Here is a 23,201-nt window from a genome sequence, read left to right on the forward strand (position 1 = left end):
GGGGGGCCATTATGGGGAACCTGCCTTGCAATTTTTATTCTCTCAAACCAAACCCAATTTGAACCCAGAGCCAGGAATTTTTAACCATCATCTAATAATGCTCTAATTATAGCAAAATTAATATTATAGTTTGTTATATTAAAATTGTATCAAAAATAACAATACGAACACTGATGGAACACTCACCTGTGGGCTGGTTCTGTCCCAAATGCTTTACAAAAATGACTTTGAATCCTTCCAGCCACGTGGTGAGGTGGGGTCTGCTGTTGTCCACACTTTACAGACAAGTGAACAGAAGTGCGCAGATAGCATCACTCGCCGAGGTCCCAGGGCTACAAGAGGGCAGGCTGGGAGTTCCGTGCAGCTGTAGAGAGACCAGGCCCCCCACTCCTGTCTCCTAAACCCCGCCCTCTCCCTGCCTGCCCACAGCCACCTGTTCTTCACGAAGACCTCCGCGGGCTTCCGGGAAGGACACATTTGGTATGCCGTCTTCAGCGGCTCGGCTCGGAGCAGCTTCACACGCGTTCAGAGGGTGTCCTGCTGCTTCTCGCTGCTCCTCTGCACCATGCTGACCAGTATCATGTTCTGGGGGGTCCCCAAGGACCCAGCTGAGCAAAAGATGGACTTGGGTAATTCCTGCTGTTGGGACAGTCAGGGCTAGAGGCTGGTGGACCTCAGTCTTCACTGCCAGTCATGCCACGACGTTCCAGAGATTTATTGGGGCCCAGTCACATGGACACGACTGGCCACCCGCATGACTGATCTTAGCCTCCAGTCCCTCCAGGGTCAAGCTGACACCATGAGCCCCAGGCCCACCATAAATCACACTGTCAGCACAGACTATCTGACATGGTCCAAAGCTCCAGGTAAACATAGACACTTTTGCCAGGCAGGATGTCCAAGGGCTTCAAGGTGACCTCCCAAGAGCAGGGCCCGGTTGATCCTTCACTGTATAGCCACCTCTGGAAGGAGGGGAAGAGACTGGGCTCCGGGTGACTGTGCCTTCCTTTGCCCTGTTCCTCCCTCTTCCCCAGGTAAAATCGAGTTCACGTGGCAGGAAGTGATGATTGGCCTGGAGAGCTCCATTCTCATGTTCCCCATCAACCTCCTGATTGTCCAGATCTTTCGAAACACCCGTCCTCGGAGCAGAAAGGAGCAGAACACTGGGAAGCAGGACCCGGGGACCCCCAAGCTGACTCACTTACCACAGCCCATGGAGGATGGCCTTCTGACACCTGAAGCAGTGACCAAGGCATGCCCTCAACCTCAGCTTGTGTGAGGGGTGCTCTAGCTCAGGCAGAAGTGGGGGTGCGGGCTGGGGCTTGGGGCTCAGCAGCCACGTGCTGTTTCACAGCATCAGTTGCCAAAATTCGTCAACCATATACATACCACATGCACACACTCAGATGTGCACCCCCACACATGCACACGTGCTTTCTGAATGCCTACTGCGTGAAATATTCCACCCTCAGTAGTATAGCCTCCCGGCTTGGCAGCCAGTAGGAGACTCCTGCTCCCTTCTGCACTCGCTGTGCTTTTATTGAGCACTTCCTGTATTCTGAGGAATACAGCCTGGAGTGAGTCGGTTTATATCCTAGAAGAAGATGTTAGAGGTGGTGGACAGAAGCTGGGAGGTCGAGATCATGCCTCAGGGGGCAGAGCTGGGGTTCAGAGGCAGATTGCTGGGCCCGGGGGTGAGCTCTTGCCCCACGCGGCATGCCCTTACCCGGGGCTCTGATCCACTCACCCCACCTGGGCTGCCTTGCAGGATACGTGGAGACTCGTCAGCTCACTGTCCAGAGTCCTGAAGGTGCCGCTGCCTGCCGCCAGCTGGGACTCTGGGGGCTTAATGGACATCAGCGACCTCCTGGCTTTGGTGGAAGACCTCATTTGTCCACAGAACACCACGAGGCAGGGCTTCTGGGAGGAAGCTGAAGAAAGAGGAGACCCTTTGATCCCCGCTCCTGGATCTGTACAAGTGAAACGTGAGTCCTGGACGTTTCTGTGCCAAGAGAAACGAAATTCTGGAGCTAAGGGGAGCCAAGTCAGAGGGTCACATCTGCATTACTAGAGGGTCACAGGGTGGTATCCTCACCAGCCTGAGCTCAAACTGCAGCCACCTCGCCTTCTACACCACAGGCACCCGGCTGTCCTCACCACTCCTAGTTGCCTTCATGATGCCCCGGACCACTCCGGTCCTTCGGTCTAGAATGTTATTCCTCCTTTCTTTGCCTGGCCAGTTCCTGCTCAGCGTTAGGTCCCGTCTTAAGCATCCTTCCTTGGGGGAGCAAGCCAAGTCTCCCAGGCCACAGCAAGGCTCTGGGCCCCTGCTGTTGGGCCCCATGCCTCTCCTTACATTTACCGCTCGTGGCCAAATAATAAATCATGTAAAAGGTTGTTCAAGTCTGTACCCTCCTTTCTGTTCCCCAGACCCAGATCTGTTTTCAGACGTGTGGGGCAGGACACGAAACGATGACCAGGGCAGGAAAACACATGAAAGGATGTTGATTCAGAGAGTGATGAAGTTCTTTTCTCTATTTCTGTTCAATCCTCCTAGTTAATCAAGAAGTCAAGGAAAGTCTCAGTTGGAGCCACTGTGTCTTTTTTTTTCTTAATTTTCTATTTGTTCTAATTAGTTGGACATGACAGTAGACTGCATTTATACATTTTGATAGATCATACATAAATGGAGTGTAATCTCTCATTTTTCTGATTGATTATACATATTGCAGGATCACGTCGGTCATGCAGTAACATATGTACATGTGGTAATAATGTCTGTTTCACTCTACTATCCTTCCTACCCCCATTCTCTCCCCTCCCTTCACTTCCCTCTACCTAATATAAAGTAACTCTATTCTTCCCTAGCCCCGCCCCTTATGGTGAATTAACATCTGCATATCAGAGAAAATATGCGGTCGTTGGTTTTTTCCCTTTCCACCACTGCTCAGAGGTCCACTTCCAGGGAGACTTCAAGTTGGGTTGCACATGGCTGCATCCATTTTGAAATTCCCTGTGTCTTTAATGCTTCTCTATCACTTAATGATCTCCTGTTTGGCAGAGGTAGCAGGTCTCAAGTTCAGAGCCTTCTGCAACAATATCCAGCTAGAATTTAGTAACATTGTTTCATGTTACTAAGTCCTACATATGGTACTTGTTTTGGTTTGAACTGGTCTTCTTTCCTCTTGCTCCTTTTCCTGTCTGGGTCAGCTTTCCATCACTGCAACAAAATACTTGAGATGATTAACTTAAAAGGAGGAAAGGTTTATTTTGGTTCCTGGTTTCAGTTCATAGTTACTTGGCCTTGTTGCTTTGGGCCTAGGATGAGACAGAACATCATGGCTGGAGTGTAGCGTATGATACAGAAAAACTGCTCACCTCATGGCTCTAGTGGATTTAGAATGCTGCCAGTTTTAGCACCAACTGTCTAGACCTTGCCTAGAACACAGGGCAGGTTATAGAATGGGCAATTTGAATTTGTAATCTTGGTCCAAACCCCAGTGAATTTAATCTTCAGGGGCAGGCCAGCCATGTGCATTTTCAGCCAGTCACCTTGGTGCTTTTTATGCACCTTGAATTTTGAGAGCCACTGCCCTCCAGATGAAGTCCTGTCCCCTTACTATAGCACGTGGGCCTTTGCAGCCGGGCCACACTGACCCCATCCTTCAGCTGCTTGGAAGGATTAAGCCCTGGTGAGCTGGGTGTTGGCTGTCCGTGAAGGTCATCCTGGCAGGGCCCTGCTCGCACTGGTCGCTTGAGATGGGGGGCTTTGGTGTTGATAGCTGGGCCTGCAGGCACTGGGCCACAGACCTTAAAAACACAGCCAGACTCAGGACCTCCCGGGTGCGATAGCAACTGTGCCACTTGAGACAAGCTGATCGACCTCTCTGAGACTTAGTTTCCTCCTCTGTGAAACAGGGGTATTAATCCACATGGCTCCTTGGCTAGCTGTGAGGACTGAATGAGATCATAAGCTATGTAAAAGGCCTCGGGCCCCCACCTAACACAAAGCAAGTGTTCCCTTAGTTCTGCTTTGATTGGCAGGGATGGCACCTTCTTGGAAACATTAGCAGGAGCCTTGCAACATAGAGGGTATTTTATGCTGGGCTCTCGGGCTGAGGCTTCAGTGAGGGAGGCCCAGGGCAGGAGGGGGGAGGAGGCTGGCAGTCAGAGGCGGGTGGAGTGGACATTGCCGCAGGCGTTTACCCTATCAGGATCTAGCTGTGATACACACACCTCCCATGGTCTCTACACAGACAGACTCTTCTCATTCACCTCTCACTGGCAACGGTGGAGGGATCATGGGGAGAGGGCTCCATTGTGCCGTCTCCTACGTCCAGCTGCACACCCTCGGGGCGGGTGAACACAGGTCCAGAGCCCAGCACCCACTGTGCAGGACCACATGCCCTGAGTGCCAGCCTTCCAGGCCAGGGCCCAGAGACTGAGGCCTAGTTCTACCTACAGAGGCCACATTTCTCTTGAAAGGCACAAGGAATAATGGAAAGGTTTAGATTATTTTTCTTACAATAAATTTGTTACTTCTGCAATTTAAAACAATGAAAGAGTCTGGGTTTGTAGCTCAGGGTAGAGCACTTGCTTCTCACGTGCAGGTCCTAGTTCCATCCCCAGAACAGCAAAAAATTAAAAAAAAATTTTTAAGGAATCAAATTTGAACAAACCAACTATAGAATATTCATGAGAATATTTGGGGGCGGGGGTCTTGGCCTCTGGATATTTGATGGGAATATTGTTAATAACTATAAAGATTCATAGTCTATTATAGCTATTTTTTAAAGTCCTTCTCTTCTACATAAATATACTAAATTATTTAATGAATTGATACAAACTGGAATTTCCTTCAGAATGATCCATGTGGAGAGAGGGGTGCCAGTAAAACACCTGGGAACTGATTTTGCAGCCGGGAGTCAGGATGCACAGTGTCTTCTTATCACTCTCTATACTTCTCTGTTTGCACTGTTTCATGATTTAAAAAATGTTAAACACAAGATCAAGACTCACAGACGCTGCGTGATGATTAGGACTCACAGACAAACGTGCTTTAAGTTCAAGACTTACGGTGCGAAGTGTCTGAAACGGAGATGAGACCGCGGCTAAGACTGGCTCTAAGGCATTCAGGCAGAAGAAGCTACCGCTCTTCCGGCTGCCGTCTTTATTGCAGCTGCTTTGCCCTCAGCTCAGCTGTGGTTTTCTTCTTTCTCCCCCCAGAGAAAGTACAGTGCCAGGAGCCCCTGCTGGCCCGCCTCGGTCCCTGGAAGGGCAGGGCCTACAGGCAGTGTCTCTACCTGCAGCTGCAGCACGTGGAGCAAGCGCTGAGACTGGTGGGGACCCGAGGCTTCCCAGGCCACAGTCACGCCCGGGCCCTCGGGCAGCTGCAGACCCTGAAGGGCTATCTGGGCGGACAGCCAGGCACCTGGGCCCCAGCGTGTGCCAGGTAAGCCGCTTCCCCAAGGAGCAGGCTCCTGCCCTCCCCAGCCTGGGGCCCGTGGGAGAGGGCATCCTCTCCTGAGAAACCTGAGGCTGATGCCCCGGCCCCAGACCTCTGAGCAGCAGGGCCTTGGGATTCTGGGGGGAGGCCGGGGGACGAGGCTGTCCTGGAAGACACTGCAGCCCTTCGCACTGCACCTCACATTCGTAGCCATTTTCGTGTGGACTTCTGCCTGGCTGTGCCTTGGGCCAGTCCCTCTCCGAGCCTCGGTTTCTTCATGTGTCAAGCGGGAGTGATCATGGGTATCTCCTTTGAGTCTCCTTCTGAGATAAACAGTGAGAAAGGAATACAGACAGGTTGTCAGATGCACCGAGGAGCTATTGCTCATTTGTTAGCTGTGATGATGGCATAGTAACTTGGTAAGAAAATGATCATTTCGGGGTTGCATTTTGAGGTAATTAGAGTGATTTTATATTATGTCTGGAGTTTATTTTGAAATATTCTAGTCCCCCTCCCCCAAATAAAGGGAAAAGGAGGACAGAGACAGATGGGATAGTGTGTCAAGGTGGTGACAATGTGAGAACCAGTTGCTGTACCTGGGGCTTCTCTGTGCTTGATAATTTTTGTTTGATGAGACATTTTTCATAATAAAATGTGAAAAAAATCACATAGAACCAGATTCTAGGCTTGCTATCTAGATTCTAGGAACTGTCTTCTGGCAGACCTGAATGAACGAGACTGCTTTTACTTGACAGAATCTAGAATAGCCTTTTGAGGGAACAGGTTACAGAAGACAAAACAGAGGGTCTGAGAGGTCAAGGAGCTTGGCCAAGGTCATGTCAATGAGGTCAGGAAGGGATTTGAATTTGAACCCTCTGATGCCACCCTGACTGTCTTGTTCACTCTTCTTTGCAGCACTCCATGGGCCAGTAGGCCCCGTGGTGGCCTGCCCTGGTGGTGTGTCCTGGTGGGCTGGCTCCTGGTGGTGGCCACAGGGGGTGTGGCAGCTTTCTTCACCATGCTCTATGGCCTGCACTACGGGAGGGCCAGCTCCCTTCGGTGGCTCATCTCCATGGCTGTGTCCTTGGTGGAGAGTGTGTTTGTCACCCAGCCCCTTAAGGTCAGGACCCCTGTCCCAAAGCGCTGCCCTCCTCCCTCCACCTGCCCTTACCCTCCCGTGACTGGTACTGCCTTGGACTTGGGCCACTTATTCATTCAAGGAGCCTGCATGGAGCGCCACCTCAGTGCAGGCTCTGGGGTAGGGAGGGTCATGAAGGAGATCAGCATAATAACCCAAGCTATTGGACGCTCACTCTGGGCCAGGCTGAGTGTTGTACAGAGAGACTTGCTTTCATAATCACAGTTACCCTTAGGAGAATGACAAAACTTATAGGGAAGGAAACTTGAAGGGAAGAAGTTAAAATCACAGGCCTGGGGATGTAGCTCAGTGGTAGAGCTTGCCTAGCACGTGTAAGGCTCTGGGAAGAAGTTAAGATCACAAACGTCTTGCCCTGGATCCTCTGTATATATAAATATTAATACCCTATTTCCTTGATTCTAAGATATTTTTGATTGTGAGAGGATAGCAATTTATTCATTTAAATTTTCTTTTGTAGTTGTAGATGGACAGCATGCCTTTATTTGTTCATTTCTATATGGTGCTAAGGATCGAACCCATGTGCTAGGCAAGCACTCTGCCACTGAGCTACAGCCCCAGCCCAAGGATAGCAATTTAAAAGAAAATTTCCTTAGGAAAGAAATGCCCAGTCATTAAATGTGTGCAGCAATTAGGAGCTAGGCTGGTTCCGAAACATAAAATGGCACGAGAGCATGCCAGAATCAAAGGAACACCAAGCCCAGACCTGGAGCTCGGGTGGGGCAGCTTACCTTGGAAGGAGCAGGCAGCAGGCAGTTCCTGGAGAATTCCTGACAGTAGGGAAGAGAGAGGGTTGGGATGGGGGGCTGCAGAAAGCAGGGGCACTTGGTGAATCACGACCCCTGTGGGACATCACCAAAGCCCCACTCTCCTAGCCTTTTGCTTCCCATTCTACTCTGAACAGACTTTATGATAAGACTCAAAACCTTTGAGAACTCCCACAGACTGGCTAGAAGAATAGTAAGGGTGGCGGTGTGTCCCACCTGTGCAGAGTAGGTGCAGGGTGGGGTCTCCCACCACTGAACTCAGGAGGACAGCTGTCTGTGCTGGAAGTTCACTGGGGGGGGGGGGTAGTCCTGCGTGCTGACAGGACTCTCACCCCACTCTCATCCCTCCTCACCACCTCCCTCTCTGCAAAGGGTGGCCAGCTTCCTGCCACCTGCCCCAGAGCCTGGCTCCTGTGCCCAGCACACAAATGTCGTGCCCCTCTGGGACCAGGTCCTGAGAGTTTCCAGGGTGGGCTCAGGGTTCACACCAGTAATTTCCAGGTACTGGGCTTTGCTGCTTTCTTTGCACTGGTCTTGAAGAGAGAGGAGGAGGAGGAGACTATACCCCCGCTGCCGGGACATCTGTCCAGCCCAGGTAATGGGCCCACTATGGGTGGAAGCAGGGACGTGGCCACCTGGTGGTCTTGAGGAGGCCATATGCCTGCAGAGACCAGCCTCTGCAGCCTCTTGGGGGCAGGTGTGGGTGTTTCCCTCCAGCCTTCACCTTGGATTTGGGAGCTACACCAAACCAGCCAGACAAAAGTGGCCCCTTGTCTGCCGAGCCAGTCTGTTCCTTCCTTCCCCAGCCATTCTCTCTGACACTCCAGCATGACCCTTCTGCCAGAGAGGCACTTCAGGGACCTGGCTTTCTCTGCCCTGGCTGCTCTCCTCTGTGTGACCCAAGCAGGCAGCTTGCTTCCTGAGAATCAAGTCCCTGGGCAAGGTAGTTCCTCCGAGTGGAAATTCCCATGTTCTGACACCAAGAGGGTACAAAAACAAGGGAACAAACAAAGCAGAATCAACCCTCTAATAACTCATCTCAACTTTCAGGGAAAATAAGTTAGGAACAAACAGACCACAGCCATGCCCACACACCATCACACAGTGGAGTTGCCTCCAGCTGGACCGTGTTCTTATTTCTAGGAGAGAGTCTTGGCTCTGCAGATCCAAAAGGTCCATTAAAATCTTCTTTCAAAAGGAAAGAGTAATTTTTCTCCAAAGAAATGCCAGCCTCTGGCGCAATTACATATTCATTCCGTCATTTCTCTGCTCATTCTTCAGGGAGTTCCGGCTGCACGCTGGCCACGATAGCTCAGGAACATAATTTACATAAAATGTACCTACCGTCAGTGCACAATTGGTTGATTCTAATAAATTTAGAGAGTTATGTAACCACCCCTGCAATTCAGATTTAGAGTAGATCTGTCACCCCTGAAGATTCCCTTTTGCCCATCTGAAGCCAATTCCATGCCACCCTTGCTCCAGACAGTATGGTACTGCCTGGATGGGTCAGGTCATTGCCCCTGGAATAAAGAGTCCATCTGAAGAGATGACATTAAGCAAGTAAGTGCACAAATCAACATTTAAGAGCAGTGCTGGCAGGAGCCTGTGCAGGCCTCTGCTGAGGGTGCACCCAAGATGTCTGCTGAGGGGGAGGGAACATATGTGCACCAAGGTCCTGAGGCCCTGTGGAACTTGTCATTTTATAGCAATTATGGACAGTATAGCTGCAGCATGCAGAGTTGGGCGTGGAGGAGATGGTTCAAGGTAAGGTAGAGAGGGGCTGGGGAGCAGGTCATGCAGGGTCTTGGAGGAGCTGAGGTAATGCCGGGTCTTTAAATAGGAGAGTGACTGATCTGTTTTGTGATTTTACAAAGATTACTGTGGTTGTTCATGAAAACCAAAAGTATTAGGTTAGATGTGGAAATGGGGGGCAGTAGGGAGGCAAGAGATGATACATATTGGTGGTAGGGGTCGCTGGGGGCATGGATCCCAAAGGTAGTCAGGTCAGCACGCGCCCATTAGAATGCTGCAGCAGAAGAGTGTTGACACGGTGAGAACAATCAGGGTCTCCTTGCTGCAGACAGAGTCTGGTCCCACTGCCTGCTTGGGGGACTGCGCTGGTGTCCTTGTTCCCACAGGTCCCTCTGCCTTGTTCCGGGCGCGAAGATGTAGCAGCAAACCTGTCTACCAGCCACCTCTTGCCACCACGGTTGAGAAGATGAAAACCACCCGCCTCAAGGAACAGAGAGCATTTGCCCTAATCAGAGAAATCTTGGGTGGGCAGCCCCCCCACTCTGGTTCTCAGCACAGACCCGACACGCTCACCACACAGTCTGATGAATCTCTCCCTGCTTCTGGGCCTCAGTTCCCCTAGATGGCAACTTACCCCAGCTTCTGCTCTATACTTGAAATCCTTTAGTGTTTTTATGGCCCTTAGGGTGAAGTCTGAGCTCCCGGCTGGGGCTCCCCCCCTGCAGGCACCTGTCTCTGCCCCTGTACCTCAAACTCCAGCCTCACTGGCTTCTGCAGCTCTTAGACCTGTGCTCTCTCCCAAGCCTGGGATTTTGGCCAGATGATTCCTGCCCACCCTTACTCCCCACCTTTTCTTCTGGATAATTCTGTTTATCCTTTAAATCTCGGCCCAATCACTGTGTCTTCAGAGTAGCTTCCCTTGGCCCTCTGGCCAGGATTTCCAAAATCTCAGTGTGTGTCTTCCTCTGTGTCCCCTAGAGCAGATCTGTGTGCAGGAGCTCATTTGGGAGGTGGTGCTGAGTTCACTGCGGGAAGGGAGAGTACAAGGAGGGAAGGGAGTCAGAGGGCCCAGTCCTGCTGGGGGCCCCGGGTTGAGCATGTGGTACAGCCCTGAACTGTTCTACTCATTGGTGTCTGTCCAGGCCCCTGGGGGAAGAGTCCTCAGAATGCAGATTCCTGGGCCTAGACCAGGGTTCTGACTCGGTAGGAATCTGTTCCCCAAAGTGATTTTGATGCAGAGACTCCTGAACCAGATGTGCACCTAATGGGCCCTTACATCACTGTCCTGTCTCTGGCAACCAGGCAAGCTCTGTGGCAGGAAACAGCTGTCTCCTTCACTACTGTGTCCTCAGCAATGCAACAGGGCAGATGCTCTGTTTTAAAGAATTCTATTTGACCTGTCTATAGCACTAACACTGTGCAGCCTCTGTTTTGAATGCTTATAAATATTAACTGATCCCCTCCTCGCAACCCTGTGCCAGAAAATTATTATGCAAATGCCACAGATGAGGAGTGAGCCACAGAGGGGCTGAATCACTTGCAAAGGGCATGTGGGTAGCAAGTGGCATGGCTGGGATTTGAACCCAGGAGGCCTCCTGGTTGGAGGTCTTCACTCCCCTCTGTTGTCTCCATTAAGATTGGCTCTATTGTCCCAGAGGGCAAAGGGCTGCTCTGGGAGACCTCCAGCCTTCTGAGCCATGCACCATTCCACTCTCTACCCCTACTTGGTGGGAGTCAAGAATCCTGCCTGACCAGGGGCTGTGCATCCTTCCAGCGTACCTGGGCTTCCTGTGGATGCTGTTGCTGGTGGCCTATGGGCAGAGGGACCCCAGTGCCTACCATTTCAATAGACACCTCGAGCATAGCTTCACCCAAGGCTTTTCAGCCGTGCTGGGCTTCCGAGAGTTCTTCGAGTGGGCCAACACCACCCTCGTGAACAACCTGTATGGTCATTACACAGGTACGGCTCCCCTGCATGCTAGTTTCCAGGAGGAGATATGGGTCCCTGATGACACGGTCTTCTAGTGGGATGGTGTGAGTCTGCAACCTGCCTCCTAAGAAAGGCGAGTCGTAGGTGAAAGGTTATCCCGTTAGCCACACACTTTGAAGGCAAGACCCTTTGGATGTCTGTGCGTGTGCAAGGGAGGGTCACTAACTCTCCCCCAAAGCAGAGGGGAGGACGTCTTAAAGGAGAGGTAAGCAAGCACTCATTGGCTTGGCAAAAACAGGGTGCTAGGCAGGACAAACAACACGAGAAGAGCCGAGCCTGGTGCTCCGTGGCACATCCTAGGAACTGTGTTGCATCGAGCGTGGTGACAGCATAGGGTCTGAGTTAAGGACCAGCGTGAAGCAGAGACAGGCAGAGACCAGGCTATGAAGGATCTGAGTTCACCTTTTATCCTTGAGGAAAGGAGGCACCATGGAAGTTTTCTCCATGAGGGAGCAACACAAATCTGTGGTACAAGGATTACTCTGGAAGCACCAGGAAGCTGGGGTGGATGGTGGGCAAGTGAAGATACTAGGGAGACATGGAGTGGATTGATATAGGGCCAGAGGACAGTGGTGATGGAGAAAAGGGGGTGGGTGCATAAAACGTGGAAGAGGTTGTATTGTTGGGATATGGTGAACATTAGGATGTGAGGGTGGAACCAGGTACAGTAGAGCTCACTCACAGTGACTTGGGAGGCCGAGGCAGGAGGACTGCCAAGTTCAAGACCAGCCTCAGCAACTTAACAAGGCCCTGTCTCAAAATAAAATAATAAAAACAACTGGGGACGCAGCTCAGTGGTAAAGTGTCATTGGGTTCAATCCTCAGTGCCCTCCCTGCACCCCACAAACAAAGAGTGTGCGGGTTGAGGGAAAGGGCACAGATGGTATCCAGGTTGATGCTGGGGTGAGGAGTACCATTCCCCAAGAGAACTTATGGAGGGAGTAGAGTAAATCCAAAATGGAGAGCTGGCAAAGTCGTTGGGATGAATGTCGACCATGGTTGATCCTGAGCTTCTCTGGGCTGTCTCCACGATGGGCACACTGAAGTTCAGATGAGCATCCAGGACAGGGAGTTTGGAATGCATTAGGATAATTTTGATATCTAGATTTTCCCACCTGGTTTTCATCTTTAGGCTTTGTCACTGATGGAAACTCCAAGCTGGTTGGCAGTGCCCACATCCGCCAAGTGAGGATCCGGGAAAACTCTTGCCCTCTGGCCCCGCAGCTGCAGGCTTCTTTGGACAGATGTCATGCGCCATACTCCCCGGGTGCTGAAGACCTAGCAGACTATGGGGAAGGCTGGAATGCCTCCACCCTCAATAACAGCAATGACTGTCCTCTGGCTTGGCAGTACCAGAGCCAGAGCCAACGTCAAGGTTATCCTATGTGGGGCAAACTCACTGTGTACCGGGGAGGAGGCTATGTGGTCCCTTTGGGGACTGATCACCAAAATGCATCAAGGTAAGACTGACTTGATTCTTTTGTGGGGAAGTGGAACCATTTGCTAGAATCCACATCAGACTGTATGATTCAGCCTTCAAAATGGGGCTAAGCCAAGTTCCTTCACGTCACTGTGGGAGGGACGGGGAGACTCAGAATCATTCAGGCCCCTAGAAACTACATTCTCAGAGTTGGAAGGGAAATCCCTTTCCAGTCATTGTTACTATGACCATGGGCACACATGCACGCACACGCAGACACACACACACACATGCACACACGCGCGCATGCTCGCCCTCGCGCACCCACGCGTGCACACACGTTTTCTCCTCACAATGATCTGGAGGGACGGTAGATGAGGAAACTGAGACCTGGAGAAGTTGTTAGCTTGCACAGGGGGCAGCCAGGTTTGAATCCAGGTCCATGGGCCATCGCCAGAACATGTGCCACAGTTAGCTGGCAGGTCCCCAGGATCTGGTCTCATGAGTTACCAGCCTCCAGAGGACCTACTGTTGCACTTGCTGCCTGTGTAAGCCCCTGGTGTTTTATGACATTACTCCAATTCCATGGCTGTCATTAAAAAAGCCCGAGACTCCCCTGAATGGAGGACTCATCAGAGCACATATCCTCCAGCCTCCAGAGGGTCTGGGCGGGGCCTGAGAATCTGCAATAAGTTCTCAGATGCTGGTCTAGGACAGTCCTTTGAGAACCTCTGCTCTAATGGCCAGGAGACTGTGGGTGCCACAGTATCATATTATGGTTGGCAAACTGGGACCACTTCAAGGAGTAGCCCTGGTGACCAAGGGTCAGAGCAGGGGCAAAGGGAGGTTTAAACAGGAAACCTGGGTCCCATCCAGGGCTGAGGGGCAGGGGCCCTCCACAGGACAGAGATGCCCCAAATGCTGCTCTTTCCCACAGAATTCTTCAGTATCTCTTTGACAACAGCTGGCTGGACACCCTGACCAGAGCAGTGTTTGTGGAGTTCACCGTCTACAATGCCAACGTCAACCTGTTCTGCATCGTCACACTCACGCTGGAGACCAGTGGCCTAGGTGGGTGGCCTTGCCTGCTGGGTCTCCCCTGGGCTGGGTCTCCTGACCCAGCTGGGCTGGGAAGGTGGGAGTGGCTCTGGGTTCTCCCTGTTGCTGTGCATCCCTGGGCCCCCAAAAGCAAGGTGTCTGAGCTGGCCTGTCTTCCCTGTGACCCAAAGGGACACAGCTGGAGCTTGAAGGCAGCTCTTCCTCCCCATTCCTGAGCTTTCTATTGTGTTGCAGGTGCGGATGGGGATCTATAGCCAGGGGCTGGGAGGGTGCCTGGTAACTGGTAGTATCACCTAAAAGAACATTTTACAAGGTGTACATCAATCTACACTGGGAAGCACATCTGACATCACAATTCAACATTCGCATACAACTGAAACCAAAGAATGTTTACCCCGACGACATGTGATGATCTCCTGTTTCCCTTCCACACCCCCATTTTGGTCTCCTCTCTTAGAACGCTAATCACAAGTTATTAATAAACACCAACCTATAGCCTGTTCAGCTAATGCTCAATGTGCCTAAAACTCAACCTCCACTCTACTAAAAACTGAACATTTAAAAAATATTAAGGACGGCTATAGCTCAGTTGGTAGGGTGCTTGCCTTGCAAGCACTAAGGCCCTGGGTTCGATCCCCAGCACCACACACACACAAAATTAAATTATATTTTATTTATTATTTTTTTGTGGTACTAGGGATTGAACCCAGGGGTGCTTTACCACTGAGCTACATCCCCCATCCCTTATTTTTTTATTTAGAGACAAGGTCTTGATAAGTTGTTGAGATTGGCCTCAAACTTGTGATCCTCCTGCCTCAGTCTCCTGATTGGCTGGGATTACGGGTGTGGCCGCCATGCCAGCCAATATATATTACTTATATAATTACAACATAATTTAAGTCAGGTATGGTACTCACACCTGTAATTCCAGCAATTTGGGAGGCTGAGGCAGGGGGATCTCAAGTTTGAGACCAGCCTGGTCAATTTAGCAAGATCCTGACTCAAAATAAAAAATAAAAAATGGGAGGGCTGGGGATGTAGTTTAGTGGTAAAGTATCTTTGAGTTAAAGTCCTAACATCACATACACAGAAAAAAGTAATATATACTTGTGTGTGTGGTTTTTTTTTTTAAATTCAGTCTGAAGCCAAGTACACACCTGTAACAATCTCCAGCAATTTGGGAGATTGAAGTAGAAGGGATTTTAAGTTCGAGGCCAGCCTTAGCAACTTAGCAAGACCTTATCTCAGAATAAAAAATAAAAAGGGTTGGGGATATGGCTCAGTGGTAGAGTACATACTCAGCACTGAGCCACATAACAATAACAACAGCAGCAATAAATAAAAATAAAAATTCAAAATTGTGTCAAGTGAACAGTAAAAGGCGTTTGACCTCCACCGTCAATGGTTTCTTTGGTAATCTTTTTTTGGAGCTTTTTTGTATATCTTTTTGCCACCTTTTTTTGTCTCTTAAGGAACTCTGAAATAACTTGTCTAAACCACATCTGATTGGATTGTGTTTCCACACATAAGAAGTTGTGGGGAAGCCGGAGAAATTCTGCTGAGCACCGAAGTCCTTAGGGGCTCAGATGGCTTCCATGTCTTCCTTGTCGTTCGTCCTTAGCTGACTTTGTCTCCAACAGCCTTACTAGTCAAACTGGTTTACATTAGCACCCAAATATCATTACAGTGGAAAAAGAAATCACCGTCAATAACAATTAGCAGCAAATAAGGAAAAGACACGCAGTGCAGCAAAAATACTCAAAAGAAGGTTGGAGTTTTAGGCACACTGGCCACAAGGTGAACTGACGTGAAGTGGCTTTAAGCAGGTCAGCCTGGAAGAAGCCACCACTCATGCTGACGGGGTGGCTGTGCTTTGCTGGAGGTGACTGTGCATAAAGGGCCGCGTGTCCAGTGGAACTTCCAGAGCAGCCCCTTTTGTCGCTCCCAGTGTGTCCATGGTCTTTGGCGTCCAGCATGCGTCCACACTCAGTCCCTTGGGACTCGAGTCCTCCCCTCTGATTCCGCCACCCCGTGGAAGTGTTTGAGCTTGCGTTGAGCTTGAGTCCTCCAGCCTGACCGCTGGTCTGAGTGGCAGGCGGCCAGGGCTGAGCGTGTGCTCTGTGCTTTCAGGAACCTTCTTTGCACATGCGACCCTGCAGAGCCTCCGCCTGTACCCCTTTACCAATGGCTGGCACCCCTTCGTGGTGGCGGCGGAGCTCATCTACTTCGTCTTCCTCTTCTACTACATGGTGGTGCAGGTGAGAGGATGTGTGCACAGGCAGGGGTGGCCTTGGGTGTGCCCTGGGTGGGTGGGCCTGAAGAAGGTGGGGCAAGGCTTTGCCTTAAGTGTGGTGGCGACCATTAGTCCTTCAGTGAGTCCTGAGAGATGACCCAGGCTTCTGTCTACAGTGTCTGGCATGGGAAAGGCCAAGGCTGGCACTCCTCAGGACCGACGCCTCCGAGAGTGGTCCTTCTAGTGGGCTGGGGGTGGGGGGTTGGTCCTGTTTCTGCTTACCTGAGACCTTCCAAAAAGCTAGGGTGGGGGCGGTTGTCCCCATAGCAGAGGGTTCTCTGAGCTTAGATGGTGAGGTTCTTAGCATCTTCTGTTCTCACCAGTCGTCCCCGGGAAGTAGGCAAAACCCCTTTTCCTCCTTTACTGCTGTGTCACACCTGGAAGGTGCAGCTGTTGACGGTGGCGAGGCCTCGGAGATGCTACGACTTGCTGGGAGTCAGTTGCAGGGCCCCCTCTCACCCCAAGGGCAAACCAGATATCTAAAGGGGCCTGCTGGCCGCCGTGCCCCGCTCCTGAGGCTGCTTTCAGATCAGGATGGCACCGTGTGGCAGGCACTGTGCCAGGAAGCTTGTGCAGAGTTCCCCCTCCAGCGATGGGAGAAAGGACCTTTTGGCTCCACCGCAGAGTAGGACAGCAAAGCCCAGAGCTTTTCATCCAAGGGCAGATTATTTGTTTATTTATTTTTGCGGTGCTGGGGAGGAACCCAGGGCCTCGCACATGCTAGAACTGAGCCACCTCCTCGCCCCAGGATCAGAATCAGAACCCAGAGCCTGAGGCCTGACCTTCACACGCACCCCATGCTGCCACATGACCTCCTAAAGCAGGCCCTGCAGGGTTCCCACCAGCCCCAAGTCAAGCCCAACGCCACAGACATCAATATCACTCACCTGCTCCTCCCAGGAGAGGGACTGACCACCCCTTGGCCCCTCACTTCTCTCCTGGCCGTCTTTGCATCCTGCTGGCAGCTGCTTCAGAAGGTCATTCCTCCAAACCCTCACACCTCCTCAAAGTGCTGCTCAGCAGTTTGAAGAATCTTCCTTGCTCTCCTTTGTTATGGAGGCAAACTCAGCCCCTCACCAGCCAGACACAAGTCCCCCTCCTCAGGTCGAGGTTCTCCTGAGTGGAAGGGGAGGAGGTGGAAGCGGGAGGGCTGGGACCCCACACAGGATGACCAACTCTGACTTGGGACTCTGACTCGTTGGAAAAGATGACTAAGCCCAGTCTCCTGCCAGTCCAGAAAACCTCTCCCCAAGGCACAAAAGAAAGCAATGTAGTTGTTTTTAATTATTGATCTTTAACTGTGGTGAATATACATAACATAAAACTCACCCCTTTGCAGTCAAGGCACACACCTAAGCGTGCAGCAGGCACATTCCCGTCACCCCACGCTGTCACCATCTTCTCCAGAACTCTTCATCTTGCAAGACTGAAGCCACACGCATCAGGCAACCACTCCCAATTACTCCGGAGGAAAACAACTCTTGTTATTGAATAAGCATCAGATCAGGATGTGAGGTGTGTCCCACGTGCCCTGCTGTATGGCCAAGCATCTGGACCCATCTCACTCCTGCTCTGAAAGGGTGACGGGCACCCTCCAGCAGAGGCCTGGACTAACTACAGCACCTGTCACCTCGTCCTATCTAATTCACCTAGGAATCAGGTGGCCGCCTGTGTTTGCTAACTGCCTTAATCAAAAGGAGAAATAAGCGTTAACCTTTATGACAGGAGGGGGGCCTGAGGAGCTGGGCTCCTAGACCACACCCGGAGAACCCCCAGAGAGGGGCACTATCTTCCTCCATAATTACCTACCAAAAGGATGGCTCTGCGCCTTGAGAAAGACAGTTCTGAGTTGTAAAACTGGCAGGAGGCTTGTTTGGCTTTTGGAAAGATATATGTACATCTCCAAGGGGCAGAGAAAGAGTTTACAAGTTTTCTAAAGTAAAGTCTTTTGGAAAAGTGACAGAGGTGGGAAAGAGAGTATCTCCCCCCACACACTTTTTTTTTTGCATCAAAGAGAATTCAGTTGTTGTCTTAGTAGATATTGTATTTACTTTTACAGATCCTACAGCCAGGACTAGTGGAAGTCTGTACCAGGTTGGGGACAGACCTTGAGGCACTCTGTGCATGTGGGGCCAGAGCTGGGAGCCTTGCTGGGATTAGTAACACCCTGGCAAAGGGCCCTCTGGTAGGGCCAGGAGCAGCCGTCGGGTGAGGGGCAGTGATCATGGTCTTCAGCTTTAGCAGAACCTTGGGCTCCTTTCCAGGGCAAGCTCATGAGGAAGCAGAAGTGGGGCTATTTCTGCAGCAAGTGGAATCTTCTGGAGTTGGCCATCATCCTGGTCAGCTGGAGTGCCCTGGCAGTGTTTGTGAAGAGGGCTGTCCTTGTGGAGCGTGACCTTCAGCGCTACAGGAGCCACAGGGAGGAGTAAGTGACTATCTTGGCTCCCCTGCCTCCCCATGGCCTCTCCTCCTTTCAGCTCTGTCTGAGGCCCAGGGGTCAGAGGGAGGCTTTGGAAATCTTGTTGACCTCAGTGGATCAGGGGACACTCCTGGTAGAAATAATTGCAGCTGCCATAGATTCAGCCGTGGTGTCTGAAGCAGATACAACTGGAGAGGACCACTTAAGACACAATACAACATACCTGACTTCGGTAAATCTTACCAGAATGTAGGATCATGATGCATCCTGCTGAAGTCCTTCCCCGCCTCTCGGGGAGCTCTTGAAAGTATTAGGGCCCAAGTGGCGCCACACCTGCTACAGTGTGTGAAGTGTCCACTGTGTGCTAAGAAGGGGGAGTTCATACACCTGCCCGGCACGTATTAGATACATATGTGGCTTTTGTGCTCATAGATACATAAGAACTGATGAAGGCTGATGTTATCAGTGCTCCACTAAACAAAGAAATCGAGGCTCAGGGAACTCGTGTGACTCCCCCAAGGGCATTCAGTTTAAATGTGGCAGAGAAGTAACTTAAATCTAGCTGGAGTGGCTCTAGGATCCCTGTGGCTTATTTTGGGTCACAGTGTTTCTTACTCTTTTTTAAAGATATAACTAAAATTTATTGAGTTATTGCTGGATGTCCTACACTGTCATGAAAATTCCAGGACTTCACACATGCTGGTTAGGTGCTCTACCACTGAGCTATGTCCCTAGTCCCACAAAATCCCTGTAAAAGCACTTTTTTTTTTAAATTTATTTTTATTGTAAACAAATGGGATACATGAACACTTTCTTACCTATCTTAATATTCCTGAGAACTCTAAGAGATGGGATTATCTTCTCTTTTTTACAAATGAGAAAATCATTTGTAATGAGGCTTAGAGAGGTTAAGTTGTTTGTGCAAGGTCACACAGCAAGTAAATACTGGAGTCAGAATTTGAACTCTACTCCTAACCTAACATTGCCTCATTCATTCAACAAACCGACATTCAGCTCTTCTTTGTGCCACGCCCATGTATGTTTGTATGTATATATGTATGTGTGTGTGTATATATATATATATATATAAACTTTGGGTTTTTGGTCATAGAGATTGAACCCAAGCACTTTAGCATGCTAAACATGTATTCTATGATTAAGTTACATCCCCAAATCCCTATATATATATAAAATTAAAATATATACTAGAGGTATTGCTCAATTTAAGGAGATAATTTAATATTTATTATGTCAATATATAACTATATGTATATTAAATGCTTTTACAAACTTGGGATCATTCAATATTTTTCTATAATCTTGTTTTCTCCTTCGTGTTTAAGAATGAATTTAAAATACAAAGGCATAAGAAGAGAACCAAAAATGGGGCGTGATGTTGAGCACAACTTGAACTTAGAAATCAGACACCTGTAGAGTCCAACTTATCCTATGGCTCACAAGTGACTACTTGTGTCACCAGCTGTGTGACCCTGTGGAAACTTTCTGTCCTTATCTATGAAATGGAGATAGCAAGATGTACTTTATCCTATCGTGGTTTTTTTTGTTTTTAGTTTTTTTGGTACTGGGGATTGAAGCCAGGGGCAGTTAACCACTGAACCACATCCCCAGCCCTTTTTATTTCTTATTTTGAAACAGGGTCGTGCTAAGTTGCTTAGGGCCTTACTAAGTTGCTGAGGCGGGTTTGAACTTGCAGTTCTCCTGCCTCAGCCTCCCGGGTCGCTGGGAGTACAGGCGTGTATCACCATGCCTGTCAAGATGCATTTCATCCTGAAGTTCAAATGAGACCAAGCGAATGAAGTTCTCACTTAGTACAGCAGATACTTCTTTGATCCTTCCTTCAAATATAGGGCAGCTGTGGATGTGTACTCAGATAAGTGTACAGAGGGGGTGGCATCTACTGGTCCCAAAGTAGGGAGAGCGAGGCTCATAGACGTCCCTTAGCTCTATCCTCTTGATCCTGAGAGGATTCCTCCTTCTCCTTTCTTCCATAGCTCTACAGTCATTAATCAAGACTGCTAGTTACAGGCTCCATGACCTAGCCATAGCCATACATCATCAACATCATTATCATCATCACGACCACCATCATTACCAACATCAGTCCTCTCATCACCACCACCTCCATCACTATCATCACCACCACCAACCAATATCACTACCATTCTCATCCCCTGCCTCACCATTGTCATCATAATCATCACCCCATCATCATCAGTCATCAATATCACCATCATCATCACCATCATCACCACCACCATCACCATTATCATCACTATCAAATGATGACCATCATTGTCACCATGATCATCGCCACCATCAACATCACTACCATTGTCATCACCATCGTCATTACTATCACCACCATCACCACCATCATCATCACTATAACATCACCATCACTATCATCAACATCACCACTCAGTTTGGGAAATTGGGATCACTTTTTTTCCCCAGAACTGTTTCTGGATTTGATAGCCTCTGAGACCATGGTCAGTTTAGTCCTGTATCCAGAGATGGTGACGAATCTGATCCTGAATCCAGATGGGTTTTCATTGCATTCCCCATGGTCTCTGAGACCCAGACTTCCTATCTTGTTTCCACAGGGGGATCAGTTTCAGCGAGACGGCAGCAGCTGATGCTGCCCTTGGATACATTATTGCCTTCCTGGTACTCCTGTCTACAGTGAAGCTTTGGCATCTGCTCAGGTTGAATCCCAAAATGAACATGATCACATCGGCCTTACGTAGAGCCTGGGGTGACATTTCAGGCTTTGTCACTGTCATTGTTATCATGCTCCTGGCTTATTCCATTGCGGTGAGTGGCTCCCTTTGGAAAACCTCAGAGCTGATCTCCATGGAAGCCCAGGCTACCTGGTGGGGTGGAGTGGACAGTTAGAGTCAGGGAGACTCTGGGAACCTGAAGGAGATGGCAGATCTTCTGAGTCCAAGGTCTTTTAGCGGGGAGCTCATGAGATGGCCACCTCAAATAGCAGAGACTGGAGCCCTCAGTTGAGTAGGAGTGAGGCAGCATAGGTTCTGGAACTGAATGGGCCCAACTCCCTCCAATGATGGATTCCTTTCTTCAGCTAGACCCTGCCTGGCTGGGTGTGCCAGTTCTCTGATATCTAATTGTTCAAAAGGCATAGGACTAATTCCCAGCCAGGTACAGAGTACTCCTACTGTGCTGGTGGATAAACTGGGTTACCCCTGTCCTTGAGTTAGGGCAGGGATGGGAAGTGAGGGTTGACTTGTCCACAGGCCATGCCAGCACTGTTGCCATAGACCTGAGGTCTGAACTTAGTGGGATCAATGCTGTTTCATTCAACCCCTTAACACTGAGCACATTTTGACAATCACATCTTTTATAACTGGAAAACAAAAAAGAACAAAACAAAAAACTAAAAAAGCATTCAACTCAGCTGGAGATATAGCTTGGTTGGTAGAGTGCTTGCCTCCCATGCACAAGGCCCTGCGTTCAATCCCCAGCACCACACACAAAAACAAACAAACAAACAAACAACAAAAAAACAGAAACAAACAAAAATTCAACTCTTTATTACCAAGTAATGTGAGAAACTAAGACCCTCTTTCGACCCCAGCCACAGCCCTATCTGCATTCAAATGTGAACCCCAACCCTGATGCTCAACAGATCCACGATTTCCATCATACTCCAGTCCACCCCTCATCTTTGACCCTGTAGCCCCATCTTGATCTTCTCTTCCCCTGACACCTTCTCATTCTCACCCTGACCACATCCAATCTCTCATCTCCCACAGTCCATTGAATTCGAGTTCCCACTCTGTCCCTACCCTCATCCTTTGTGTATCCCTATCACCTCTGCCCTGACCGCTCCTTCCATCTTCCTGTCCCATCCTCAGGAACAGGGTGGGGTGCACTGATGGAGTGATGGTGTGTACTGAAAGGGGTGGTTTTATCCAAGTGCCCTGATTCATGTCAATTTATTCAGTCTGCCATTTGCTGTGCAAGGACACTGCAGTGTCCTCTGGGACCAGAAGTCACCAACTCAGAGCCATGTGGTGCTGGGCCTTCCTCTGACACCACAGCCCTGGGAAAATCTGGTGTGTGTGGGGTTGTGTGTTGAGGGGAGAGCCATGCCCAGACGGGTGAAGCCCACTGTCTATCCAACCCAAGTGCCCCTGAGGAAAGAGGCTGGGCATCAGAATGACCACTTTCCCTACAGTCTTTGCTTAGCCTTCTGGTGAAAGCGGCAGGGGCTTAGGTGGTGGGTGCCTGTGTGCACACAGCATACGTATGCAGGTGTGAAGCCCAGATGTACACGTGCAGGCAATCACACAGGGACACGTGTGGTCCTGCATGCACAGGCCCACAGAGGGAAATACACACATTCCCCACGGAACTGGACGTGGATACACCACTTCCTCGCCTCGGTGGGTATGGACAGCTTGGCAAGGCCAGACGAAGGAGGTAGCGGACACTGTGTCAGACAGCAGGATTTGGGGGCTTCATCCTCTCTTTCTCTGCTCATGAGGACTCTTTCTATGATAGTCAAACTTAATATTTGGCTGGAAACTCCATTCCTACAAGACCCTCTTTGACGCGGTAGAAACGATCATCAGCCTGCAGCTAGGAATCTTCAACTACGAGGAGGTAATGGTGGAGAAGACATTGCGACCACACCAAGTCTTTGTGAAAAGGAGAAAAATCTCTCCCCCTCCCCGCCCCCATCACCCTTCTGGCCCATGGCCTGGCAAGCACAGGGCAGTTTTGGTCACAAGCTCCCCTTTGTCTAGGCAGCCTGCCCTGGGGACCCCTGCCCACAGAACACTAGACACTGGATGCTCAGGGGAGGGCTATGCTGGGGGTCTCCACAGGAGTGGTGCCTGTCTTTGAAGG

Source organism: Sciurus carolinensis, chromosome 16 (genome assembly GCF_902686445.1).
Source record: "Sciurus carolinensis chromosome 16, mSciCar1.2, whole genome shotgun sequence".
NCBI lineage: Eukaryota > Metazoa > Chordata > Mammalia > Rodentia > Sciuridae > Sciurus > Sciurus carolinensis.